The following is a 20,980-nucleotide window of genomic DNA, read 5'->3' as shown; positions in this document are numbered from 1 at the left end:
ACTTGTTGTTTGCTGGGAAGCATTTTTGGGGCTTTTCCTTTTAGCTTTGCAATCACCTTTTTTCTGTCACTTTTTAAATAGCTTTTTTTTCCTTTTTTTTTTTTTTCTTCTTTGGTTCCTTCAGGCTATTAATTAGGGAGAGGGGGTAATTGCTAACAGGTGCCTGCAGTCTATATAACTGTGTGTAGGACTCATCCTGAGCCTGCTCATTGTGAAGCTGTAGGAACTTAAACCAAGTGGAACTTTTCTAAGTGGTGAGTTAAAAACCAGAGGGAGAGTGAACAAGTCTTACTTGTTGTTTGCTGGGAAGCATTTTTGGGGCTTTTCCTTTTAGCTTTGCAATCACCTTTTTTCTGTCACTTTTTAAATAGCTTTTTTTTTCCTTTTTTTTTTTTTTCTTCTTTGGTTCCTTCAGGCTATTAATTAGGGAGAGGGGGTAATTGCTAACAGGTGCCTGCAGTCTATATAACTGTGTGTAGGACTCATCCTGAGCCTGCTCATTGTGAAGCTGTAGGAACTTAAACCAAGTGGAACTTTTCTAAGTGGTGAGTTAAAAACCAGAGGGAGAGTGAACAAGTCTTACTTGTTGTTTGCTGGGAAGCATTTTTGGGGCTTTTCCTTTTAGCTTTGCAATCACCTTTTTTCTGTCACTTTTTAAATAGCTTTTTTTTTCCTTTTTTTTTTTTTTCTTCTTTGGTTCCTTCAGGCTATTAATTAGGGAGAGGGGGTAATTGCTAACAGGTGCCTGCAGTCTATATAACTGTGTGTAGGACTCATCCTGAGCCTGCTCATTGTGAAGCTGTAGGAACTTAAACCAAGTGGAACTTTTCTAAGTGGTGAGTTAAAAACCAGAGGGAGAGTGAACAAGTCTTACTTGTTGTTTGCTGGGAAGCATTTTTGGGGCTTTTCCTTTTAGCTTTGCAATCACCTTTTTTCTGTCACTTTTTAAATAGCTTTTTTTTCCTTTTTTTTTTTTTTCTTCTTTGGTTCCTTCAGGCTATTAATTAGGGAGAGGGGGTAATTGCTAACAGGTGCCTGCAGTCTATATAACTGTGTGTAGGACTCATCCTGAGCCTGCTCATTGTGAAGCTGTAGGAACTTAAACCAAGTGGAACTTTTCTAAGTGGTGAGTTAAAAACCAGAGGGAGAGTGAACAAGTCTTACTTGTTGTTTGCTGGGAAGCATTTTTGGGGCTTTTCCTTTTAGCTTTGCAATCACCTTTTTTCTGTCACTTTTTAAATAGCTTTTTTTTTCCTTTTTTTTTTTTTTCTTCTTTGGTTCCTTCAGGCTATTAATTAGGGAGAGGGGGTAATTGCTAACAGGTGCCTGCAGTCTATATAACTGTGTGTAGGACTCATCCTGAGCCTGCTCATTGTGAAGCTGTAGGAACTTAAACCAAGTGGAACTTTTCTAAGTGGTGAGTTAAAAACCAGAGTTTAAAACAGGAGATTATAACAGGGGTCATAGTACCTGTGTAGTGTGAGTATCTGAGTGTTGTATGAGTAGTGTGTGTGGATCGTTAGTACTTGTGTATTGTGTACTGTATACTTGAGTATTGCGAGTGCACGTAGGTCTGCGACTGTTCTGCGAGTGCACGTAGGTCTGTGAGTACCTGTGTATTGTCTTGTTGTGTACCTGTGTATTGTCTTGAGTATTAGTGCCAGGAAGCTAGCTGTTAGGTAATTTGGACAGGGTAAAATCCCCAATCCTCACTAAATTTAATAGGTACGATGCCCGGCGGGTGTGGAGAGGCGGCTCTTTGTACATCTTGCCGCATGTATGCGTTCCTTGATCATCCGATCGAGGTCGAATACTGCTGTGCAAAATGTAAGCACATTGTTTCCCTGGAAGCCCAGGTTCTGAATCTGGGGAAGCAACTGTCAGCACTGAGAAATCCCTCCATACTAAAGGTGAGCCAGGAACGTACACGGCAGGTGCTGGCAGGGGCCAGCACAGAGGCGGGTGGAGACAAAGAGGTGCAGGCACTAGCAAAGAGTAGATGGGTGACAGTCAGGAGGGGTAGAGGGGGAAGTGCCAGGGAGGCCGATCCAAGACTGGAGCATCCCAATAAGGAAGGTTCTTTGAGTGACATTGGTGAAACCAGTCAGGGACCAGCACTGCTGGAGCTGAGGGACTCTCCTAGCTGCCGGGGGAAGAACTCCTCCAGTGAGAGTGGGGGGGCAGCAAAGGGAAAGGAAAGACAGATTCTGGTGGTAGGGGACTCAATTCTTAGAAGGACAGAGAGGGCAATCTGTAACCAAGACCTGAAGCGCCGAACAGTATGTCTACCGGGCGCTCGGGTTCGGCACATCACGGATCTTGTGGACAGATTACTGGGAGGGGCTGGGGAAGACCCGGCTGTCATGGTGCACGTTGGCACCAATGACAAAGTCAGAGGCAGATGGAGTGTCCTAAAGAACGATTTTAGGGACTTAGGAGCTAAATTGAGGAAAAGGACCTCCAAGGTAGTATTCTCAGGAATATTACTGGTACATCGAGCCACACCAGAAAGGAAGAGGGAGATTAGGGAAGTAAACAAGTGGCTGAAGAGCTGGTGTAGTAAGGAGGGGTTTGGGTTCCTGGAGGACTGGGCCGACTTCTCAGTCGGTAACCGGTACTATAGAAGGGACGGACTGCACCTAAATGAGGAGGGTGCAGATCTGCTGGGAATGAAGATGGCCAAAAAGTTAGAGGGGTTTTTAAGCTAGGCGATGGGGGGGAGGGTCCAGAGGCAGAGATAGCCAGTGCGGAAGATATTCCAGAGGGTAGTATTGGGGGCATTAGTGGCAGGTTAACCAAAGCACAAAAACACAAGGTGAGTATAGTAGCAAGTCCTAGTTGCAATCTCGAATCACCCAATACGAGGACAATATGCGACCGGTCTAAACCATGTGGCATGTTCACCAATGCCAGGAGCATGGCAGACAAGATGGGTGAACTAGAGATACTGTTGTACGAGGAGGATTTGGATTTTGTGGGAATTTCAGAGACCTGGTTCAACAGCTCTCATGATTGGCTGGCAAACATTCAAGGGTATACCCTTTACCGCAAGGATAGGGAGGGTAAAAAAGGGGGAGGGGTATGCCTATATATCAAGAATAATGTACAAGTGAATGTGAGAGATGACCTCACTAAGGGAGCTAGGGAGGAGGTGGAATCCTTATGGGTAGAGCTCCAAAGGGATGAAGCTAAGGGGAAAATAATACTGGGAGTATGCTATAGGCCCCCTAACCTGAGGAAGGAAGTGGAGACGGATCTCCTATCACAAATTGGATTAGCAGCAAGGATGGGAAGTGTTATCATAATGGGGGATTTTAATTATCCAGACATAGACTGGGTGGAGGGAACCGCGCATTCATTTAAGGCTCGCCAATTCCTTAATGTCTTGCAGGACAATTTTATGGGTCAGATGGTAGATGCACCAACTAGAAATAAAACATTACTGGATCTACTGATTACCAACAATACAGACCTGATCACGGATGTGGAAATACGGGGCAATTTAGGTAACAGCGATCACAGGTCAATTAGTTTCAGTATAAATCACACAAATAGGAAACATAAAGGGAATACAAAGACACTGAATTTCAAAAGAGCCAACTTCCCTAAACTACAAACCTTGCTAAAAGGCATAAACTGGGATAAAATATTAGGAACAAAGAATACGGAGGAGAGATGGGTTTGCTTTAAGAGCATATTAAATAAGGGCATTAGCCAATGTATCCCATTGGGTAATAAATTTAAAAGAGCGAACAAAAGTTCTGGATGGCTTAACTCCAATGTAAAAATGCATATAAAAGCAAAGCAGAAGGCCTTCAAAAAATACAAGGTTGAGGGATCATCCTCAGCATTCAGACTTTATAAAGAATGCAACAGAAAATGTAAGGGTGCAATTAGGATGGCTAAGATAGAACATGAAAGACACATAGCGGAGGAGAGCAAAAAAAATCCTAAGAAATTCTTTAAGTATGTAAACAGTAAAAAAGGGAGGACAGACCATATTGGCCCCATAAAGAATGAGGAAGGACATCTGGTTACAAAGGATGGGGAGATGGCAAAGGTATTGAATTTATTCTTCTCCTCAGTCTTCACGAGTGAATCAGGGGGCTTCAGTAACCAAAACTGCAGTGTTTATCCTCATGACACAACACAGGAAGCACCTCCATGGTTAACAGAGGACGGAATTAAAATTAGACTTGAGAAACTTAACATTAATAAATCACCGGGACCAGATGGCTTGCATCCAAGGGTTCTTAGGGAACTCAGTCAAGTGATTGCCAGACCGTTGTTCCTAATTTTTACAGATAGTCTACTGACTGGAATGGTACCAGCTGATTGGAGAAAAGCTAATGTAGCACCAATATTTAAAAAGGGCCCAAAATACATCCCTGGGAATTACAGACAGTTAGCCTAACATCAATAGTATGTAAACTCTTGGAGGGGATGATAAGGGACTATATACAAGATTTTAGTAATAAGAACGGTATCATTAGCAGTAATCAGCATGGATTCATGAAGAATCGTTCTTGCCAAACCAATCTATTAACCTTCTATGAGGAGGTGAGTTGCCATCTAGATAAAGGAAGGCCCGTAGACGTGGTGTATCTGGATTTTGCAAAAGCATTTGACACAGTTCCCCATAAACGTTTACTGTACAAGATAAGGTCCATTGGCATGGACCATAGGGTGAGTACATGGATTGAAAACTGGCTACAAGGGCGAGTTCAGAGGGTGGTGATAAATGGGGAGTACTCGGAATGGTCAGGGGTGGGTAGTGGGGTTCCCCAGGGTTCTGTGCTGGGACCAATCCTATTTAATTTGTTCATAAACGATCTAGAGGATTGGATAAACAGTTCAATCTCTGTATTTGCAGACGATACTAAGCTAAGCAGGGCAATAACTTCTCCGCAGGACGTGGAAACCTTGCAAAAAGACCTGAACAAATTAATGGGGTGGGCGACTACATGGCAAATGAGGTTCAATGTAGAAAAATTTAAAATAATGCATTTGGGTGGCAAAAATATGAATGCAATCTATACACTGGGGGGAGAACCTCTGTGGGAATCTAGGATGGAAAAGGACCTGGGGGTCCTGGGAGATGATCTGCTCAGCAATGGCATGCAATGCCAAGCTGCTGCTAACAAAGCAAACAGAATATTGGCATGCATTAAAAGGGGGATCAACTCCAGAGATAAAACGATAATTCTCCTGCTCTACAAGACTCTGGTCCGGCCGCACCTAGAGTATGCGGTCCAGTTCTGGGCACCAGTCCTCAGGAAGGATGTACTGGAAATGGAGCGAGTACAAAGAAGGGCAACAAAGCTAATAAAGGGTCTGGAGGATCTTAGTTATGAGGAAAGGTTGCAAGCACTGAACTTATTCTCTCTGGAGAAGAGACGCTTGAGAGGGGATATGATTTCAATTTACAAATATCGGACTGGTGACCCCACAATAGGGTTAAAACTTTTTCGCAGAAGAGAGTTTAACAAGACTCGTGGCCACTCATTAAAATTAGAAGAAAAGAGGTTTAACCTTAAACTACGTAGAGGGTTCTTTACTGTAAGAGCGGCAAGGATGTGGAATTCCCTTCCACAGGCGGTGGTCTCAGCGGGGAGCATTGATAGCTTCAAGAAACAGATAAGCACCTGAATGACCGCAACATACAGGGATATACAATGTAATACTGACACATAATCACACACATAGGTTGGACTTGATGGACTTGTGTCTTTTTTCAACCTCACCTACTATGTAACTATGTAACTATGTAACTATGTATGCTAGTCCGACGGACAAAAAACCCACGCTTGGGCAGCTATTGGCTACTGGCTATCAACTTCCTTATTTTAGTCCGGTGTAGGTCATCACGTACGAATCCGTTGGACTTTTGTGTGATCATATGTAGGCAAGTCCGTTCGTTAAAAAGTCCACCGCAAGTCCGCAAAAGTCCGTCGAAAGTTTGTCAGACGGGCTGTCGGACTTATGTAGCCGAAAAGTCCGACTGTGTGTGCGCCCCATTACAGGAGAGGATTTCCCTTCCTAGGGGTAGATTTCCTCTCACTTCCCGTTTTCTCCTTCCATTTGCAAGTAGGAGTGGTTGTTTGAAAGTAGGAGCCTGCCCTATATACTCTGCAGAAATTTGGGCCTTAGGGGTTGGTGTTGCCACAACACTGAAAGCCCTCACAGTTACTCTTGGTGAGTGCAGGAACGGGCCCTGCTGTGAAATATTAGAACAAGGATTGTAATTACATGCCCCTGTTAAACAGGGGCTGAAAAATTGGGCCTAAGGCACTGGTGCTGGTGCCACAATACTGCAACCCCTTACAGATACTCTAGTTGAAGCACAGGAATGAGCCCTGCTGCAAAGTATTGCATCAAAAATTGTAATTACACACCCATGTTAAACAGGGGCTGAAAAATAGGGCCTTAGGCACTGGTGCCACAATACTGCAACCCCTCACAGATACTCTAGTTGGAGCACAGGAATGAGCCCTGCTGCAAAGTATTGCATCAAAAATTGTAATTACACGCCCCTGTTAAACAGGGGCAGAAAAGTGTGCCTTAGCTACTGGTGGCGGTGCCCAGAACCAAAAATGTTCTTACAAACTATCAGCATGAACATTGAGGAGGAAGAGGATAGTCACTCAGCATAACAGGATAGTCACTCAGCATCAGCATAGTCTTGAAGGGATCTCGCATTAAAAAAAAAATTAATCATTTACATCAGCATCAGGTGCTTGGTAGCTGGTGATCCAAGACTGATTCATTTTTATGAAGGTCAGCCGATCGACTGATTCGGTGGACAGGCGCACCCTGTGATTGGTTATAAAGCCTCCAGCAGCACTAAATGTGCGTTTCGAAAGAACGCTGGATGCAGGACAGGCCAGTAGCTCAATTGCATAATGTGCAAGCTCTGGCCAGTGATCCATCCTCAAGACCCAGTAAGCCAGAGGATTTTTGGTGGGAAAGGTGTCCAAGTCTGATCTTGCCCCTAGGTATTCCTGCACCATGTGAATCAGACGCTAGTGATGGTTGCTGGAACCGATCATACCTTGGGGCTGCGGACTAAAAAATTGTCTGACCGCATCGGTCAGGCGACCACCTTCTTCACCGCTCCTTCTGTGACTGACCGAAGCCTCAGCAACACGTTGTCCAGGATGACCAAGAAATTGTAATCTCCCAGGCTCTGGAAACGTGTTGCACAAACCTTTCTGCAAGGCCTCCTGAAGATGTTTCATCCTCTGCTCTCTCTGTGACGGCAAGATAAGGTCCGCAACCTTACCCTTGTAACGTGGATCAAGGAGGGTTGCCAGCCAGTAATGATCCCTCTCCTTGATACCACGAATATGAGGATCCTTCCACAGGCTTTGCAGGATCAGAGAGGCCATGCAGCGTAGGTTTTCTAAGGCGTTCGGTCCGGCGTCCTCTGGGTCACTAAGGACGACATGATCCGCAGCCACCTCCTCCCAGCTGCGTACAAGTCCATGGGTTTCTTGGGACTGTAAATGATGCCTTGAATACTGGTGCTGATGCTGAGTGCTAGGCTCCACCCCCATGCTGACACAATCCTCCTCGTCCTCTTCCTGTGTGATCGGCGGGCACGCAGGAACACTGTCCGGATAAAGGGGGCCTTGAGAGGTAAGGAAGTCCTCCTTTTCCTGCCTCTGTTCTGCCTCAAGTGCCCTGTTCATTATTCCACGCAGCATGTGCTTCAACAGGTGGACAAGAGGGACAGTGTCACTGATGTATGCAGTGTCACTGCTCACCATCCTCATGGCCGCCTCAAATGGTAACAAGACAGTGCATGCATCCCTGATCATGGCCCACTGGCATGGGGAAAAAAATAAGCTCCCCTGACCCTGTCCTGGTGCCATAGTCGCAAAGGTACTCATTGATGGCACTCTGCTGCATGTGCAGCTGCTGCAGCATGGCCAACGTTGAGTTCCACCTGGTGGGCATGTCACAGATTAGGCGGTTCTTGGGCAGGTTAAACTCCTTTTGGAGGTCAGCCAGCCGAGCACTGGCATTATATGACTGGCGGAAATGTGCACGGACTTTCCTGGCCTGCCTCAGGACATCCTGTAAGCCCGGGTACCTGTCCAAGAACCACTGTACCACCAAGTTAAGGATGTGAGCCAAACAGGGCACATGGGTCAGTTGTCCCTGTCGGAGGGCAGAGAGGAGGTTGGTGCCATTGTCGCAAACCACCATTCCTGGCTTAAGCTGACGAGGCGTCAAATGCCTCTGAGCCTGCCCCTGCAGAGCTGGCAGACTCCTGACTTCTGTCCCCCAAGCACACTAGCTCAAGCACCGCATGGCATCTTTTTGCCTGCGTGCTTGCGTAGCCCCTTGAATGCCTACGGAGCACCGCTGGTTCCGAGGACAAATCAGCACAGGAAGAGGTCATGGAGGAAGAAGAAGAGGAGAGGGTGGAGGAGAGAAGTGTGGCAGAATCACCACTAGTAGAATTTTGGAGGCGTGGTGGCGGAACAACCTCCAACATTACTGCAACCTGTCCTGCATCCTTCCCAGCTGCCAGCAGAGTCACCCAGTGCGCGGTGAAAGATAGGCAACGTTCCTGTCCATGCCTGCTGGACCATGAGTCAGCGGTAATATGCACTTTACTGCTGACCGCCCTATCCAGCGAGGCATGGACATTGCCTTCCACATGCCGGTAGAGAGCTGGAATCACCTTTCGTGAAAAAAAAGTGGCACATTCCACAAACTCATGGAAGGGGGCAGAGTCTACCAACTGAAAAGGCAGCAGTTGAAGTGCTAGCAATTTAGCCAAGCTAGCATTCAACCGCTGGGCATGTGGATGGCTGGGAGCGAAATTCTTTTGCCGGTGGAACAACTAGGGTAGGGAAATCTGCCTGCTAGAATAGGACGTTAGTGTACCGATAGCAGATTGCCCGCAAGTACTTGGCAGTGGCACACCTAATTCTACACCTTCATTCCTCTCAGTGCAGGTTTCTGAGAGGACTAAAGGTATAGTGGGGTTGGAGATCCCAGCTGATGAGGAGGAGCAAGGAGAGGTCTGCCTTGTTCTTTGGTGTGGGTCTTTTAGGTAGTGTTGCCAACGGGCAGCATGGGAGCTTGACATATATCTGATTAAGCATGTGGTGCCCAAGCGCTTGCTGTCTAGTCCACGCTTGATACGCTTCAGACATATGTTGCAAATAGCAATGGTGCGATCTGCTGCACACGTCTCAAAAAAGGCCCATACCAAAGAACTTTTGGAATAACATGCGGAGTTACCAGCACCCTGCACTTGCGGAGCTCTATGGTGTAATGCAGTCGGTTGGCTGCCCTTAAGCTGGCCCCTGGAGGGCATCCTGCCTCATTGGAGATGTGCCTCCTCCTCCTCCTCCTCTCTCCTATCAGGCACCCACGTAGAGTCAGTGAGCTCATCATCCCCTCCCTCCTCGTCACTGGAGCAAACCTGGCAGTATGCTGCAGCTGGGGGAGCATGACTGCCAGTTTGTTGTCCTTCTTGGGCAACCCTTCTCTCTGGGCTCAAGTTACTGCCTTCCTCAAGCTGGGTACCATCATCGGAGCCTTCAAAACGCTGCGCATCCTCCTGCAGCATGTACCCGACACTGTGGGCGAACAGTTCGGGGGACTCCTTCGGTGGGACTAGGGAAGGAGAAACTAATGATGACCTTGAGTCCAAGGAATAGGCCGCTTTGGCACCTGCATTGGCAGCCAAGGTAGCCTGGGTGACAGAGGATGAGGAGGATGAGGACGGCTTGGTCATCCACTCTACCAACTCTTCGGCATGTTGTGGCTCAACACAGCCAGCTGCCGAGAAAAAGGACAAGCATGCCCCATGGCCACGTGCTGATGAGGATGCACCATGTCCACGACCAGCACTGTTGCCTCTAGACACAGAGCCTGCTTGCCCTCTTTTATTGGCCTGTGACTGTCTGCCTCTCCTTGTTGGTCTTCCAGACATACTGTCTTTGATGTATTGGAATAGGTACACAAGGAATGGCCTGCAGTGAGATGTAGCTGCACAAAGCTGGGATTTATATATATACTGATAATCCACTTGCCGACCGCCTAACGCAGATATTCTGCGGTAAAATGGCACGGGCAGGAAAAATCACATATGTGATATGTGATTTGCCTCCCGCGGGCGGGGGGGCACACCCCCCCCCGGTGCCCGAGGTGGTCGGCTTCATTCCAGGAGCGATCTGTGCTGAGGGGGAGGCCATTGATTCATGGCCACCCCCTCGTGATCACTCCCGTCGAATGTGAATCTTCCTCTGCTGCTGTAATGTAAACAGCGGCAGAGGAAGTGATGTAATCGCTCCTCGTGAAGTCTTTTTGTTCCGGCTTCTGAGGAGAGAAGACATCAAGTAAGTTTGCACCAACACTACACATTACAGTAGAACACGCAGGCACACTTTTCACCCCCCAATCACCCCCCTGCGCCCCCTGTCACAGTAACACCAATAGCAGAGTCTCACTACTGTACCACTAAATTTAGAGCCCAAAATGGCAAATCGAAGGTACACTAGTGAAGAGGCCTACACGTTTCTGAGCATCACAGATAGTGAAGAGGAAGTCACTTATCTGTCAGATTCAGGCTCAGAATATGATCCTGTAGACGACAGCGGCTCCATGACAGATAGCTCTGACAACGGAGTTGTGGTCCCTGCCAAGGTCAGGCGTACCCGGCCCCAATCTTCTTTTGCTGTTGTTGAGGTGCAAGAACCGTAGGTCCCTCATATGGAGCAGAGTAGTACTAGCGCCGATATTCCTTCTGGTGAACTGGCAAGCACCAGCGGCCTAGTACACCCTGGTCATAGTCAAACCAGCACTGCAGTATCATGTGGTGACGTGGCGAGTCCCATAAGTGCAGGTCAAGCTGGTGAGGTGGCAAACACAAGTAGTGTCCCGCTGCCACCAAGAAGAAGAAAAACACAGACCCGTCGTGCCCTTCCTGCTGCATTTGCCAATCCTAATTGGGAACCCACCACTTCTGCAGCACCCGTACTTCCCCCATTCACTGTCCAACCCGGCATTCAGGTGGAAACAGTTGATTTTACGTCACTTGATTTTTATTCGCTGTTTTTCAATGAAGATCTCTACAGATCTATTGTGGACCAAAGCAATTTGTACGCTGGTCAACACATCACCACTATTCCCCAGTCCTCCCTTGCCAGAAATTGGAGACCAATTACCGTTCCCGAATTGAAGCTCTTTCTGGGCCTATCCCTCAACATGGGCATAACTAAAAAGAGTGAGTTGCTGTCATATTGGTCCACTGACCCAATTCACCATATGCCCGTGTTCTCTGCCTCCATGACCACGGCACGATACAAGCAGATCTTGCGGTTTATGCATTTCAACAACAATGAACTCTGTCGTCCTCGTGGAGACCCTGGATATGATCGGCTCTACATAGTTCGGCCCCTTGTATACCACTTCAACCAACGTTTTGCAGACTTGTTTACTCCCAATCAAGTTGTCTGTGTTGATGAGTCCCTAATTAAGTTTCCTGGCGCCTTGTCATTCAAACAGTACCTTCCCAGCAAGCGTGCCAGATACGGGGTCAAGATGTTCAAGCTCTGTGACAGGGCCACAGGCTATACATGTAATTTTATGGTTTACGAGGGCAAAGATAGTCACGTATAGCTGACAAACTGCCCTAACTACATAGGAAGCGCTGGCAAGATTGTGTGGGACTTGGTGTCACCCTTATTCAGAAAGGGGTACCACTTGTACGTGGACAATTATTACACGAGCGTGCCACTTTTTAGTCACTTGTTTGATCATCAGATTGGAGCATGGGGCACCATGCGATCTAATCGCTGGGGCTTTCCCCAGCGGCTTGTAGATTCCCGTCTTAGGCTGGGGGAGAGAGCCTGCTTAACTTGCTCGCTATTGTTGTGAATTCATGAATAAATATATTTTATATTTACTGGCAGAAACATGAGAGATGCTTAGGCCTCACCAAGTCGATGAACTGTGATGTTAAATAGTTGAACTGTTGCCCTCTTGGGGACTTTTAGGATAAAATGGACATTCTCATGTTTGACCAAGCCTGTCTCTACTACCTCAAATATTGAAGACTTTTACAAGCATGTATTGTAAAGGAAGCTGTTGGAACAAAGACTATTCCTGTCACAAAACAAGGAGATACTTACATGGTATTGTGAATAAACAAATGCTGCCACAGGACACAAGGAGACATAGACTTTTATAGCATAGAGATAGCCTCACTCATTGTGTTCGAGTGGAGAACTGTTTAAATAGCTAACACCTTGGCTAATAGAACCCATTGTATGAACTTTTTAGGATGGTTTAGACAAACAAGTCAGTTCTAAACACCCAGTGAGAAGGTTCAAGGTCCCTCTCAACGCATTAGTGAAAGTTTAATATTGTGCTAGTCAAAAATAATATAAGGTATCAATAAGGTTATCATAAGTCATTTTAAACTATCTCTGACATTGTAGGTCACAGAGACATTATAATGTTGGCGTCGGCGGACCCAACAACTTTGCTATGAAGAAAATGTATATGAAAGTGTGATTTTATAAGTAGAAGTGTTTTAGGTAACGAATTAGTATTAGGAAAAACATATAATCATGATTATAATCATATAAGATTGTAGCCTACACTTAAGATAAACAAATGTTCAGTGGAGATACCAGAAGTTATACAGGTATCCATATAGATAATCATTTTATGTGGTATTGATGAAATATATAACAATGTGTGTGTTTCCTAGATAGACCAGTTTACAGATATACATTTATAGAGATACAGTTATATAACCAAGTTATGTAATGATGATTAATCAAACTTATACTGAGTGTATTTTACATTAGACCGAGTACCAGAATATTTAAAAGTATATACTTATCCTTACCATTATACACCTTATGAAAATAGGACGTATTCATTTAAAAGGATGGACTCAAAACATGTGTGAGACACCTGGTGGTTGAAGGTGGTATTATTTGAACTCACTAAATTTCCAGAGGAAGTTAATAATTAAGTCTCCTAACCCAATGGGAAGTGAGCCACCTCCTTTTGGGCAGAGCCATTATAATTTTTATGGTCTTATTATCTGAAATGGTATTTAGAGGCAAGGAGAACGAACAAACAGAAGGAGGAGAGAGCTCAGGGGGAGAGCTCAGGGATCCACCCTAAAGGGGGGACACTGGGAGACATACACTCCCAGACTGACACTCATGCACCATGCATGAATACATATCTTTACATTCATGAAGATTCCTCAACACCTAATACTTAGAACTCGGAGGTCACAAGAAGTAAATCCTCTTTAGGAGTATCCATTTTGAAACTACGGCAGCCATTTTAACTCTGGTAACTAGCCCATAGGAACTGCAGCCATCCTGGAATGGGTAATTATATCATGTTGATTTTATCTTGTATGTTCTCTCAAATATTGATATGTTCTCACAGATATTGATGTATTGAATATTATACAGTTGATAATCATTTTCCCGAATCAATAACCGCCTTGTAGATTTTTCTCTAAAGATTCAGATTTTTTCATTATATTTTTCTTTTTGCATAGTTGCCACATTTATTGACAAAGCAAACGTCTAATTTATTTCACAATTTTAACCACTTACTTACCTGCAGTATAGTAACTGTTGTACGTGTGAAATACAGATGTTCTGTTCAATTGTCAAGTTCACAAGGTTATTGATTCTACCGAGAAGTTATCATGGTGGTATTATGTCAAAGGGACTGTATGCCCATTTTTGCAAGTGTTTTTATTGATGTTCAAGACGTTCATGTAACGCAATCGGTATCTTAATTTCATGTGATTATTTGTGTTTGTTTACCAATAAATAACTTTTTCGTATGACCACACGTCTCCGTGAATAAGTTTCACAAGCATAGACTGTGTCATATTGATTGATTTTGTATCTTAAAAATATCTTCGTTAAAAATTACTCAAGGATAATTATTGTGCGGGAAACCTGTCCTTAAAAAGGCACAACTTATTCTGACTGAATATTCACGACATAATGGAGGCACTGAGCTGAGATAACGTCGATGTTTTGTACAAGATCAATCATAGTTATGGTGGTGACATACATAATACTTTGCATGAAATTTTAATTATTAATTTTTGGAAAATTTTTATTTTTATGCCAAAAATGTCTGGTCAAAGTGAATTTCATGTTGGGGGGGATGATCAAGAGTCAGCCCTTAGTGGTAGTATGAGTACTCAGAGAAAATTGGTACAAGTACAGGAAATGTTGGAAAAAATTTCTAAAATTGAAATGACGGATCATGTCAGAAAAAGTTTGTCTAATGAGACTGGTCTAGAAGCATACATTAAAGACCGTAAAAGCCGCGCCAGTCAGTTAATGAAAGACATGTGGAACGCGGAAGGTCAAAGTAATGAACTCACAGACAGCTTCTCTAAGACAAAGGGAATAAAAAGGCTTGAACACCTTCTTTTGGAATTAAGTATGATCCTGCTGTATCTTCAGATTGAGTTCAAATATCAAAGTACCCAACAGAAAGATGATATCTTAGATTTTCTAGATAAATTTGAACAAGCAAAAAAGGACGCTAAAACAATTATGGACGGATTCCACCAAATAAGTAAAGAGTGGGAACAATTAATAGAGGAGAGGGAGAGTTTTCTGCAGGAAAACGAGTCTCCTGACGAAAATTGCCGAGTAATTTGCAGTGGAAATTTAGGAAGTTGCCGAGTAATAGGCAGTGGAAATTCAGGAAGTTGGCAGGAACCCCTAATTAAGCAATTAGAAAAATCAATAGAACAAATGAAGTTTATGCCCCAGGGTAATACTCAGATACGCATCCCTGAAAGGGACGAGTTTGATAGTACTTCAGAATCTGACTCTGAATATGATTCTGACTCTGATTCTGAATATGAAGGTTGGGAGTCAGACGAGAAGGAGGAATCGGAAAAAGAATCAATATCTTACCCCAAGCCATCTGTAGAGCAAAGGGGAGTAAAAAGTGAAGTACCACATGAAAGGGGATCTAATCAATTTTCTTTGGGATCAGAGAAAAAGCCAGACACCCCTAAACAAGATACCTCAGAAATAATAAAATTTGTAAATGATGCTGTCCCAGTCTTTAGTGACGAGTCTGACAGTACTTCAGAATCTGACTCTGAATCTGATTCTGAATATGAAGGTTGGGAGTCAGACAATGAGGAGAAATCAGAAAAAGAACCAATATCCTACTCCAAGCCATCTGTGGAGCAAACGGGGGTAAAAAGTGAACCACCACATGAAAGGGGATCTAATCAATTTTCTTTGGGATCAGAGAAAAAGCCAGACACCCCTATACAAGACACCTCAGAAATAATAAAATTTGTAAATTATGCTGTCCCAGACTTTAAGGAAGAGGGATCCATGTGCGTTATTGACCACATCGAGACCTATGAAAATACCCTATCAGTTTTAGGCCTCGAAAATCTGGCTGTGATCAAAAGTGCTTCCCACGTAGCAGAAAAGGAGCCAGATCACAACCACCATGAGTTTAAATCCACATCTTCCAAGGCCCTACCTAACTACATAAAAGTGAGTTTAGCAAAAGATTACAAAGGGGGGTGTTCACCGGAGTCGTTGGTAAAAGAGAGTAACAATTTGTATTCTATCCAACAGACTGGTGAAAACAAAGGGGGGCCTGAGCCCTCAAATAAATTTGGGAATGGAATTCATGTATCTCCTAAATCAGTACATGTTGAAACCCAGAAAAAGACATACGCTGACATAGTCAGAGGAGACGTGCCAAAGAGTTTCCCTAGCAGGAGACCAGATACCCCACCAAATAGAAGGGGGGAGCAAAGACCACCTCGGGAGTACCACCCATGGGATCCTGGCCCAAACTTCGAAAGAAACTATAGGGTGTATCTCCCACGGGTCAGATTTAAACCTAAGGGTAGACACCCTCACCAGTGTAATTGGCCCCGGGGGCCTACACAGGTAAATAGGGAGCAACTAAGGCCCAGACAAATATCCCAAAATAAAGACAGTGGTTCTGATGGGGATATGTCTGATCAAACTGAGCCAGTAGTCCCTAGAAGGCACAGAAACCGGGTCCCACGACCCAATTCTGATCAACCCGTAAGCAATGCAAAATCCTAAATCGTTCAAATTATAAATATGTTACACGGTTTTATTGCTGTACGGAACGTGAATAGCATTTCTTCAAGGGGCAAATCCTGTGGCCAACCAAGGGCCACAGAGCCTTTGAAGCACCTATGGTAAAATAAATCAGAGGAATGCACTGAATAAAGGTATAGGAGACAGAAGTTCTAACACCATGTTTTTCCCCAGGTCACAGTAATGAGGATCCTGAAATCCCTACCGGGGGATGGTGGTTGTTAGATATTAATTATTCTCCTATTTTTCAGTGGTCACTTCATTCCTCTGACATACACAGGTCGCTCCAAACAGCCTAATTTCAAGAAGTCGCCTAAGACGGTGATTCCAGAGGAAGACCGAATCCTAAAGACATTAATATCAGGAGGCCTAAATGGTTTGATATTTTGGTAAAAGATGAGGAGTCACCCGCATAAGGTAGTTTGATTGCCTCAAAAGATTTGTATTGACCCCCAAAGGGGGGAGATTTTATTTGTTTTATTCCTCACCAGTAGAAGGTTGACTATAATGTCAAATATCTTAGTACCGACAATAAGTGTCACATGTCAAACTTAAATGTTCTAATTGTTATTATTCCAGAACTGCTACAAGTAAGCTAAAAAAAAAAAAAAAAAAAAATGGTTCTGAAGAATGTCAGTCAGTCATTCATGTCTGGTATCCACAGCTGTAAAGAAATGTCCTCATGTTAATAAGCCCTGAAGCTTTGTCTCCCATAGCAAATGTTTCATATATTGTCATGCTATCCAGAGCGTTTAGTTAAAGGACTGATGACACAATGGAAAAAAAAAAACATTGAGATCTCAAACACAGATCATGTAAAAAAAAAAGGGAGACTATATATGTCTTTTCTAACGGAATCCATTTTCCCTTACAGGACTAAGATGTCCATGAGCCGGTCAACAAAACCGAGAGCACCAATGTGTGTGAAACATCCAGCGAAGGAACCGTATGGGGGATTCCGGAACACCACTGATGGCCAGTCTACACGGACAAACCTCCCAGGACGGCCAAGACCCAAAGGTGCCCGAAGTGATCCATTTCCCGCCAACCAACGGATGACGGCCCTGAGATGCACACATCGATCACCAACCCATTTTGTGTTTTCCCTTCAAAGAATTACACCCACATGAAGGTGTCTACACCCTTTAAGCATAGATCCACAATACGGATCCATCTCCACAGCTAGATTTACAAGACCCGAATGAGGCCATCTTTCTTCAACATTTTGCATTGGTGAAGTCTTTCAAACGACTCCCGGCATTTGAACACTTCACAAGGGGGGATTTGTTGTGAATTCATGAATAAATATATTTTATATTTACTGGCAGAAACATGAGAGATGCTTAGGCCTCACCAAGTCGATGAACTGTGATGTTAAATAGTTGAACTGTTGCCCTCTTGGGGACTTTTAGGATAAAATGGACATTCTCATGTTTGACCAAGCCTGTCTCTACTACCTCAAATATTGAAGACTTTTACAAGCATGTATTGTAAAGGAAGCTGTTGGAACAAAGACTATTCCTGTCACAAAACAAGGAGATACTTACATGGTATTGTGAATAAACAAATGCTGCCACAGGACACAAGGAGACATAGACTTTTATAGCATAGAGATAGCCTCACTCATTGTGTTCGAGTGGAGAACTGTTTAAATAGCTAACACCTTGGCTAATAGAACCCATTGTATGAACTTTTTAGGATGGTTTAGACAAACAAGTCAGTTCTAAACACCCAGTGAGAAGGTTCAAGGTCCCTCTCAACGCATTAGTGAAAGTTTAATATTGTGCTAGTCAAAAATAATATAAGGTATCAATAAGGTTATCATAAGTCATTTTAAACTATCTCTGACATTGTAGGTCACAGAGACATTATAATGTTGGCGTCGGCGGACCCAACAACTTTGCTATGAAGAAAATGTATATGAAAGTGTGATTTTATAAGTAGAAGTGTTTTAGGTAATGAATTAGTATTAGGAAAAACATATAATCATGATTATAATCATATAAGATTGTAGCCTACACTTAAGATAAACAAATGTTCAGTGGAGATACCAGAAGTTATACAGGTATCCATATAGATAATCATTTTATGTGGTATTGATGAAATATATAACAATGTGTGTGTTTCCTAGATAGACCAGTTTACAGATATACATTTATAGAGATACAGTTATATAACCAAGTTATGTAATGATGATTAATCAAACTTATACTGAGTGTATTTTACATTAGACCGAGTACCAGAATATTTAAAAGTATATACTTATCCTTACCATTATACACCTTATGAAAATAGGACGTATTCATTTAAAAGGATGGACTCAAAACATGTGTGAGACACCTGGTGGTTGAAGGTGGTATTATTTGAACTCACTAAATTTCCAGAGGAAGTTAATAATTAAGTCTCCTAACCCAATGGGAAGTGAGCCACCTCCTTTTGGGCAGAGCCATTATAATTTTTATGGTCTTATTATCTGAAATGGTATTTAGAGGCAAGGAGAATGAACAAACAGAAGGAGGAGAGAGCTCAGGGGGAGAGCTCAGGGATCCACCCTAAAGGGGGGACACTGGGAGACATACACTCCCAGACTGACACTCATGCACCATGCATGAATACATATCTTTACATTCATGAAGATTCCTCAACACCTAATACTTAGAACTCGGAGGTCACAAGAAGTAAATCCTCTTTAGGAGTATCCATTTTGAAACTACGGCAGCCATTTTAACTCTGGTAACTAGCCCATAGGAACTGCAGCCATCCTGGAATGGGTAATTATATCATGTTGATTTTATCTTGTATGTTCTCTCAAATATTGATATGTTCTCACAGATATTGATGTATTGAATATTATACAGTTGATAATCATTTTCCCGAATCAATAACCGCCTTGTAGATTTTTCTCTAAAGATTCAGATTTTTTCATTATATTTTTCTTTTTGCATAGTTGCCACATTTATTGACAAAGCAAACGTCTAATTTATTTCACAATTTTAACCACTTACTTACCTGCAGTATAGTAACGGTTGTACGTGTGAAATACAGATGTTCTGTTCAATTGTCAAGTTCACAAGGTTATTGATTCTACCGAGAAGTTATCATGGTGGTATTATGTCAAAGGGACGGTATGCCCATTTTTGCAAGTGTTTTTATTGATGTTCAAGACGTTCATGTAACGCAATCGGTATCTTAATTTCATGTGATTATTTGTGTTTGTTTACCAATAAATAACTTTTTCGTATGACCACACGTCTCCGTGAATAAGTTTCACAAGCATAGACTGTGTCATATTGATTGATTTTGTATCTTAAAAATATCTTCGTTAAAAATTACTCAAGGATAATTATTGTGCGGGAAACCTGTCCTTAAAAAGGCACAACTTATTCTGACTGAATATTCACGACACTATGAAGTGGAGGGATAATAAGAATGTTTTCGTTCTTACCTCCCTTCATGCAGACACGACGGTCCAAATTCCTACGGCGACTGGTGTTGTGGAGAAACCCCTCTGTGTCCACGAATATAACCCTAATATGGGAGGGGTGGACCTCAACGACCAGTTGTTGGCGCCGTACCTAGTTGCCCGTAAGGCCAGACGCTGGTACAAGAAAGTGTCTCTTTATTTATTTCAATTGGCTTTTCTGAACGCTCATGTGCTATACAGAGCTTCAGGACGGACTGGATCCTTCCTTAAATTCCAGAAAGAGATCGTCAGAGCCCTTCTGTTTCCAGACGGTGCTCCACCTCACCATCCCCAACCAAATGCAGTAAGCTGGCTGCATGAGAGGCATTTTATGTCCTCCCGAGTACCCCTACCCAACGAACCCCCCAAAAAAGATGTTGTGTCTGCAGCAAGCGCGGATATAGGCGTGACACCCGCTATTATTGTCCCTCCTGTCCTGACAATCCTGGTCTTTGCATTGGTGAGTGTTTTGAACGCTACCATACACTAGTTAAAGCGGTTGTAAAGGTATTTTTTTTTTTTTTTAAAAATAACAAACATACCATACTTACCTTCACTGTGCAGCTCGTTCTGCACAGAGTGGCCCCGAACCTAGTCTTCTGGGGTCCCTCGGCGGCTGTCTCAGCTCCTCCCCGCAAGCATTCACCACCTTAATGCGAGCTCCCTCGCATGGTGGTGAGTGCTTGCGGGCGCGCTCCCGTGATACAGCCGGCGGCTATAGCCGCTCGCTGTATCACTCGGCCCCGCCCCCCGGCGCGCCGCGTCATCGGATGTGATTGACAGCAGCGCGAGCCAATGGCTGCGCTGCTTTCAATCCATCCACTGCAGCCAATCAGCGACCAGGCTGAGCTGCAGCGAAGATGACAAGAACGTGCAGCGAAGATTCGAGGCGTCAGGTAAGTAAAACGGGGGGGCTGGGGGCGGCGGTACTGTCAAAAGTTTTTTCACCTTAATGCATAGAATGCATTAAGGTGAAAAAATTTTTACCTTTACAACCCCTTTAAATATTAGCGTAGGGTACAGCATTGCACAGAAAAGGCACACTTTCACAGGGTCTCCCAAGATGCCATCGCATTTTGAGGGACCCGAACCTAGAACTGGTTACAGTTACAAAAGTTACAGTTACAAAAAAAAGTGTAAAAAAAAAATAATATATAAAATAAAAAAAACAAAAATAGTTGTTTTATTGTTCTCTCCCTCTCTATTCTCTCTCTATTGTTCTGCTCTTTTACTGTATTCTATTCTGCAATGTTTTATTCTTATTATGTTTTATCATGTTTGCTATTCAGGTATGCAATTTTTTATACTTTACTGTTTACTGTGTTTTATTGTTAACCATTTTTTGTTTTCAGGTACGCCATTCAGCTGCAGCGCAGATTTA

The 20,980-nt window shown here is 43.6% G+C and overlaps 1 protein-coding gene and 1 long non-coding RNA gene across 6 annotated transcripts in view; one reads left to right on the top strand and one right to left on the bottom strand.

Moving 5' to 3' along the window:
• Positions 1-20,980, bottom strand: part of LOC141103386 (coagulation factor XIII B chain-like) — a 1,015,098-nt gene that overhangs the window by 217,528 nt on the left and 776,590 nt on the right. The gene's annotated exons all lie outside the window — the stretch shown is intronic.
• Positions 11,903-19,380, top strand: LOC141103385 (uncharacterized). Its single transcript, XR_012235314.1, has 2 exons — positions 11,903-13,379; positions 17,011-19,380. It is a non-coding gene; the product is annotated as an uncharacterized lncRNA (long non-coding RNA).

This window comes from Aquarana catesbeiana, linkage group LG07, assembly GCF_042186555.1.
Source record: "Aquarana catesbeiana isolate 2022-GZ linkage group LG07, ASM4218655v1, whole genome shotgun sequence".
NCBI classification, from domain to species: domain Eukaryota; kingdom Metazoa; phylum Chordata; class Amphibia; order Anura; family Ranidae; genus Aquarana; species Aquarana catesbeiana.
The sequence above is the reverse complement of the archived record's forward strand: the minus strand, read 5'-3'. Positions and strand labels throughout refer to the sequence as shown.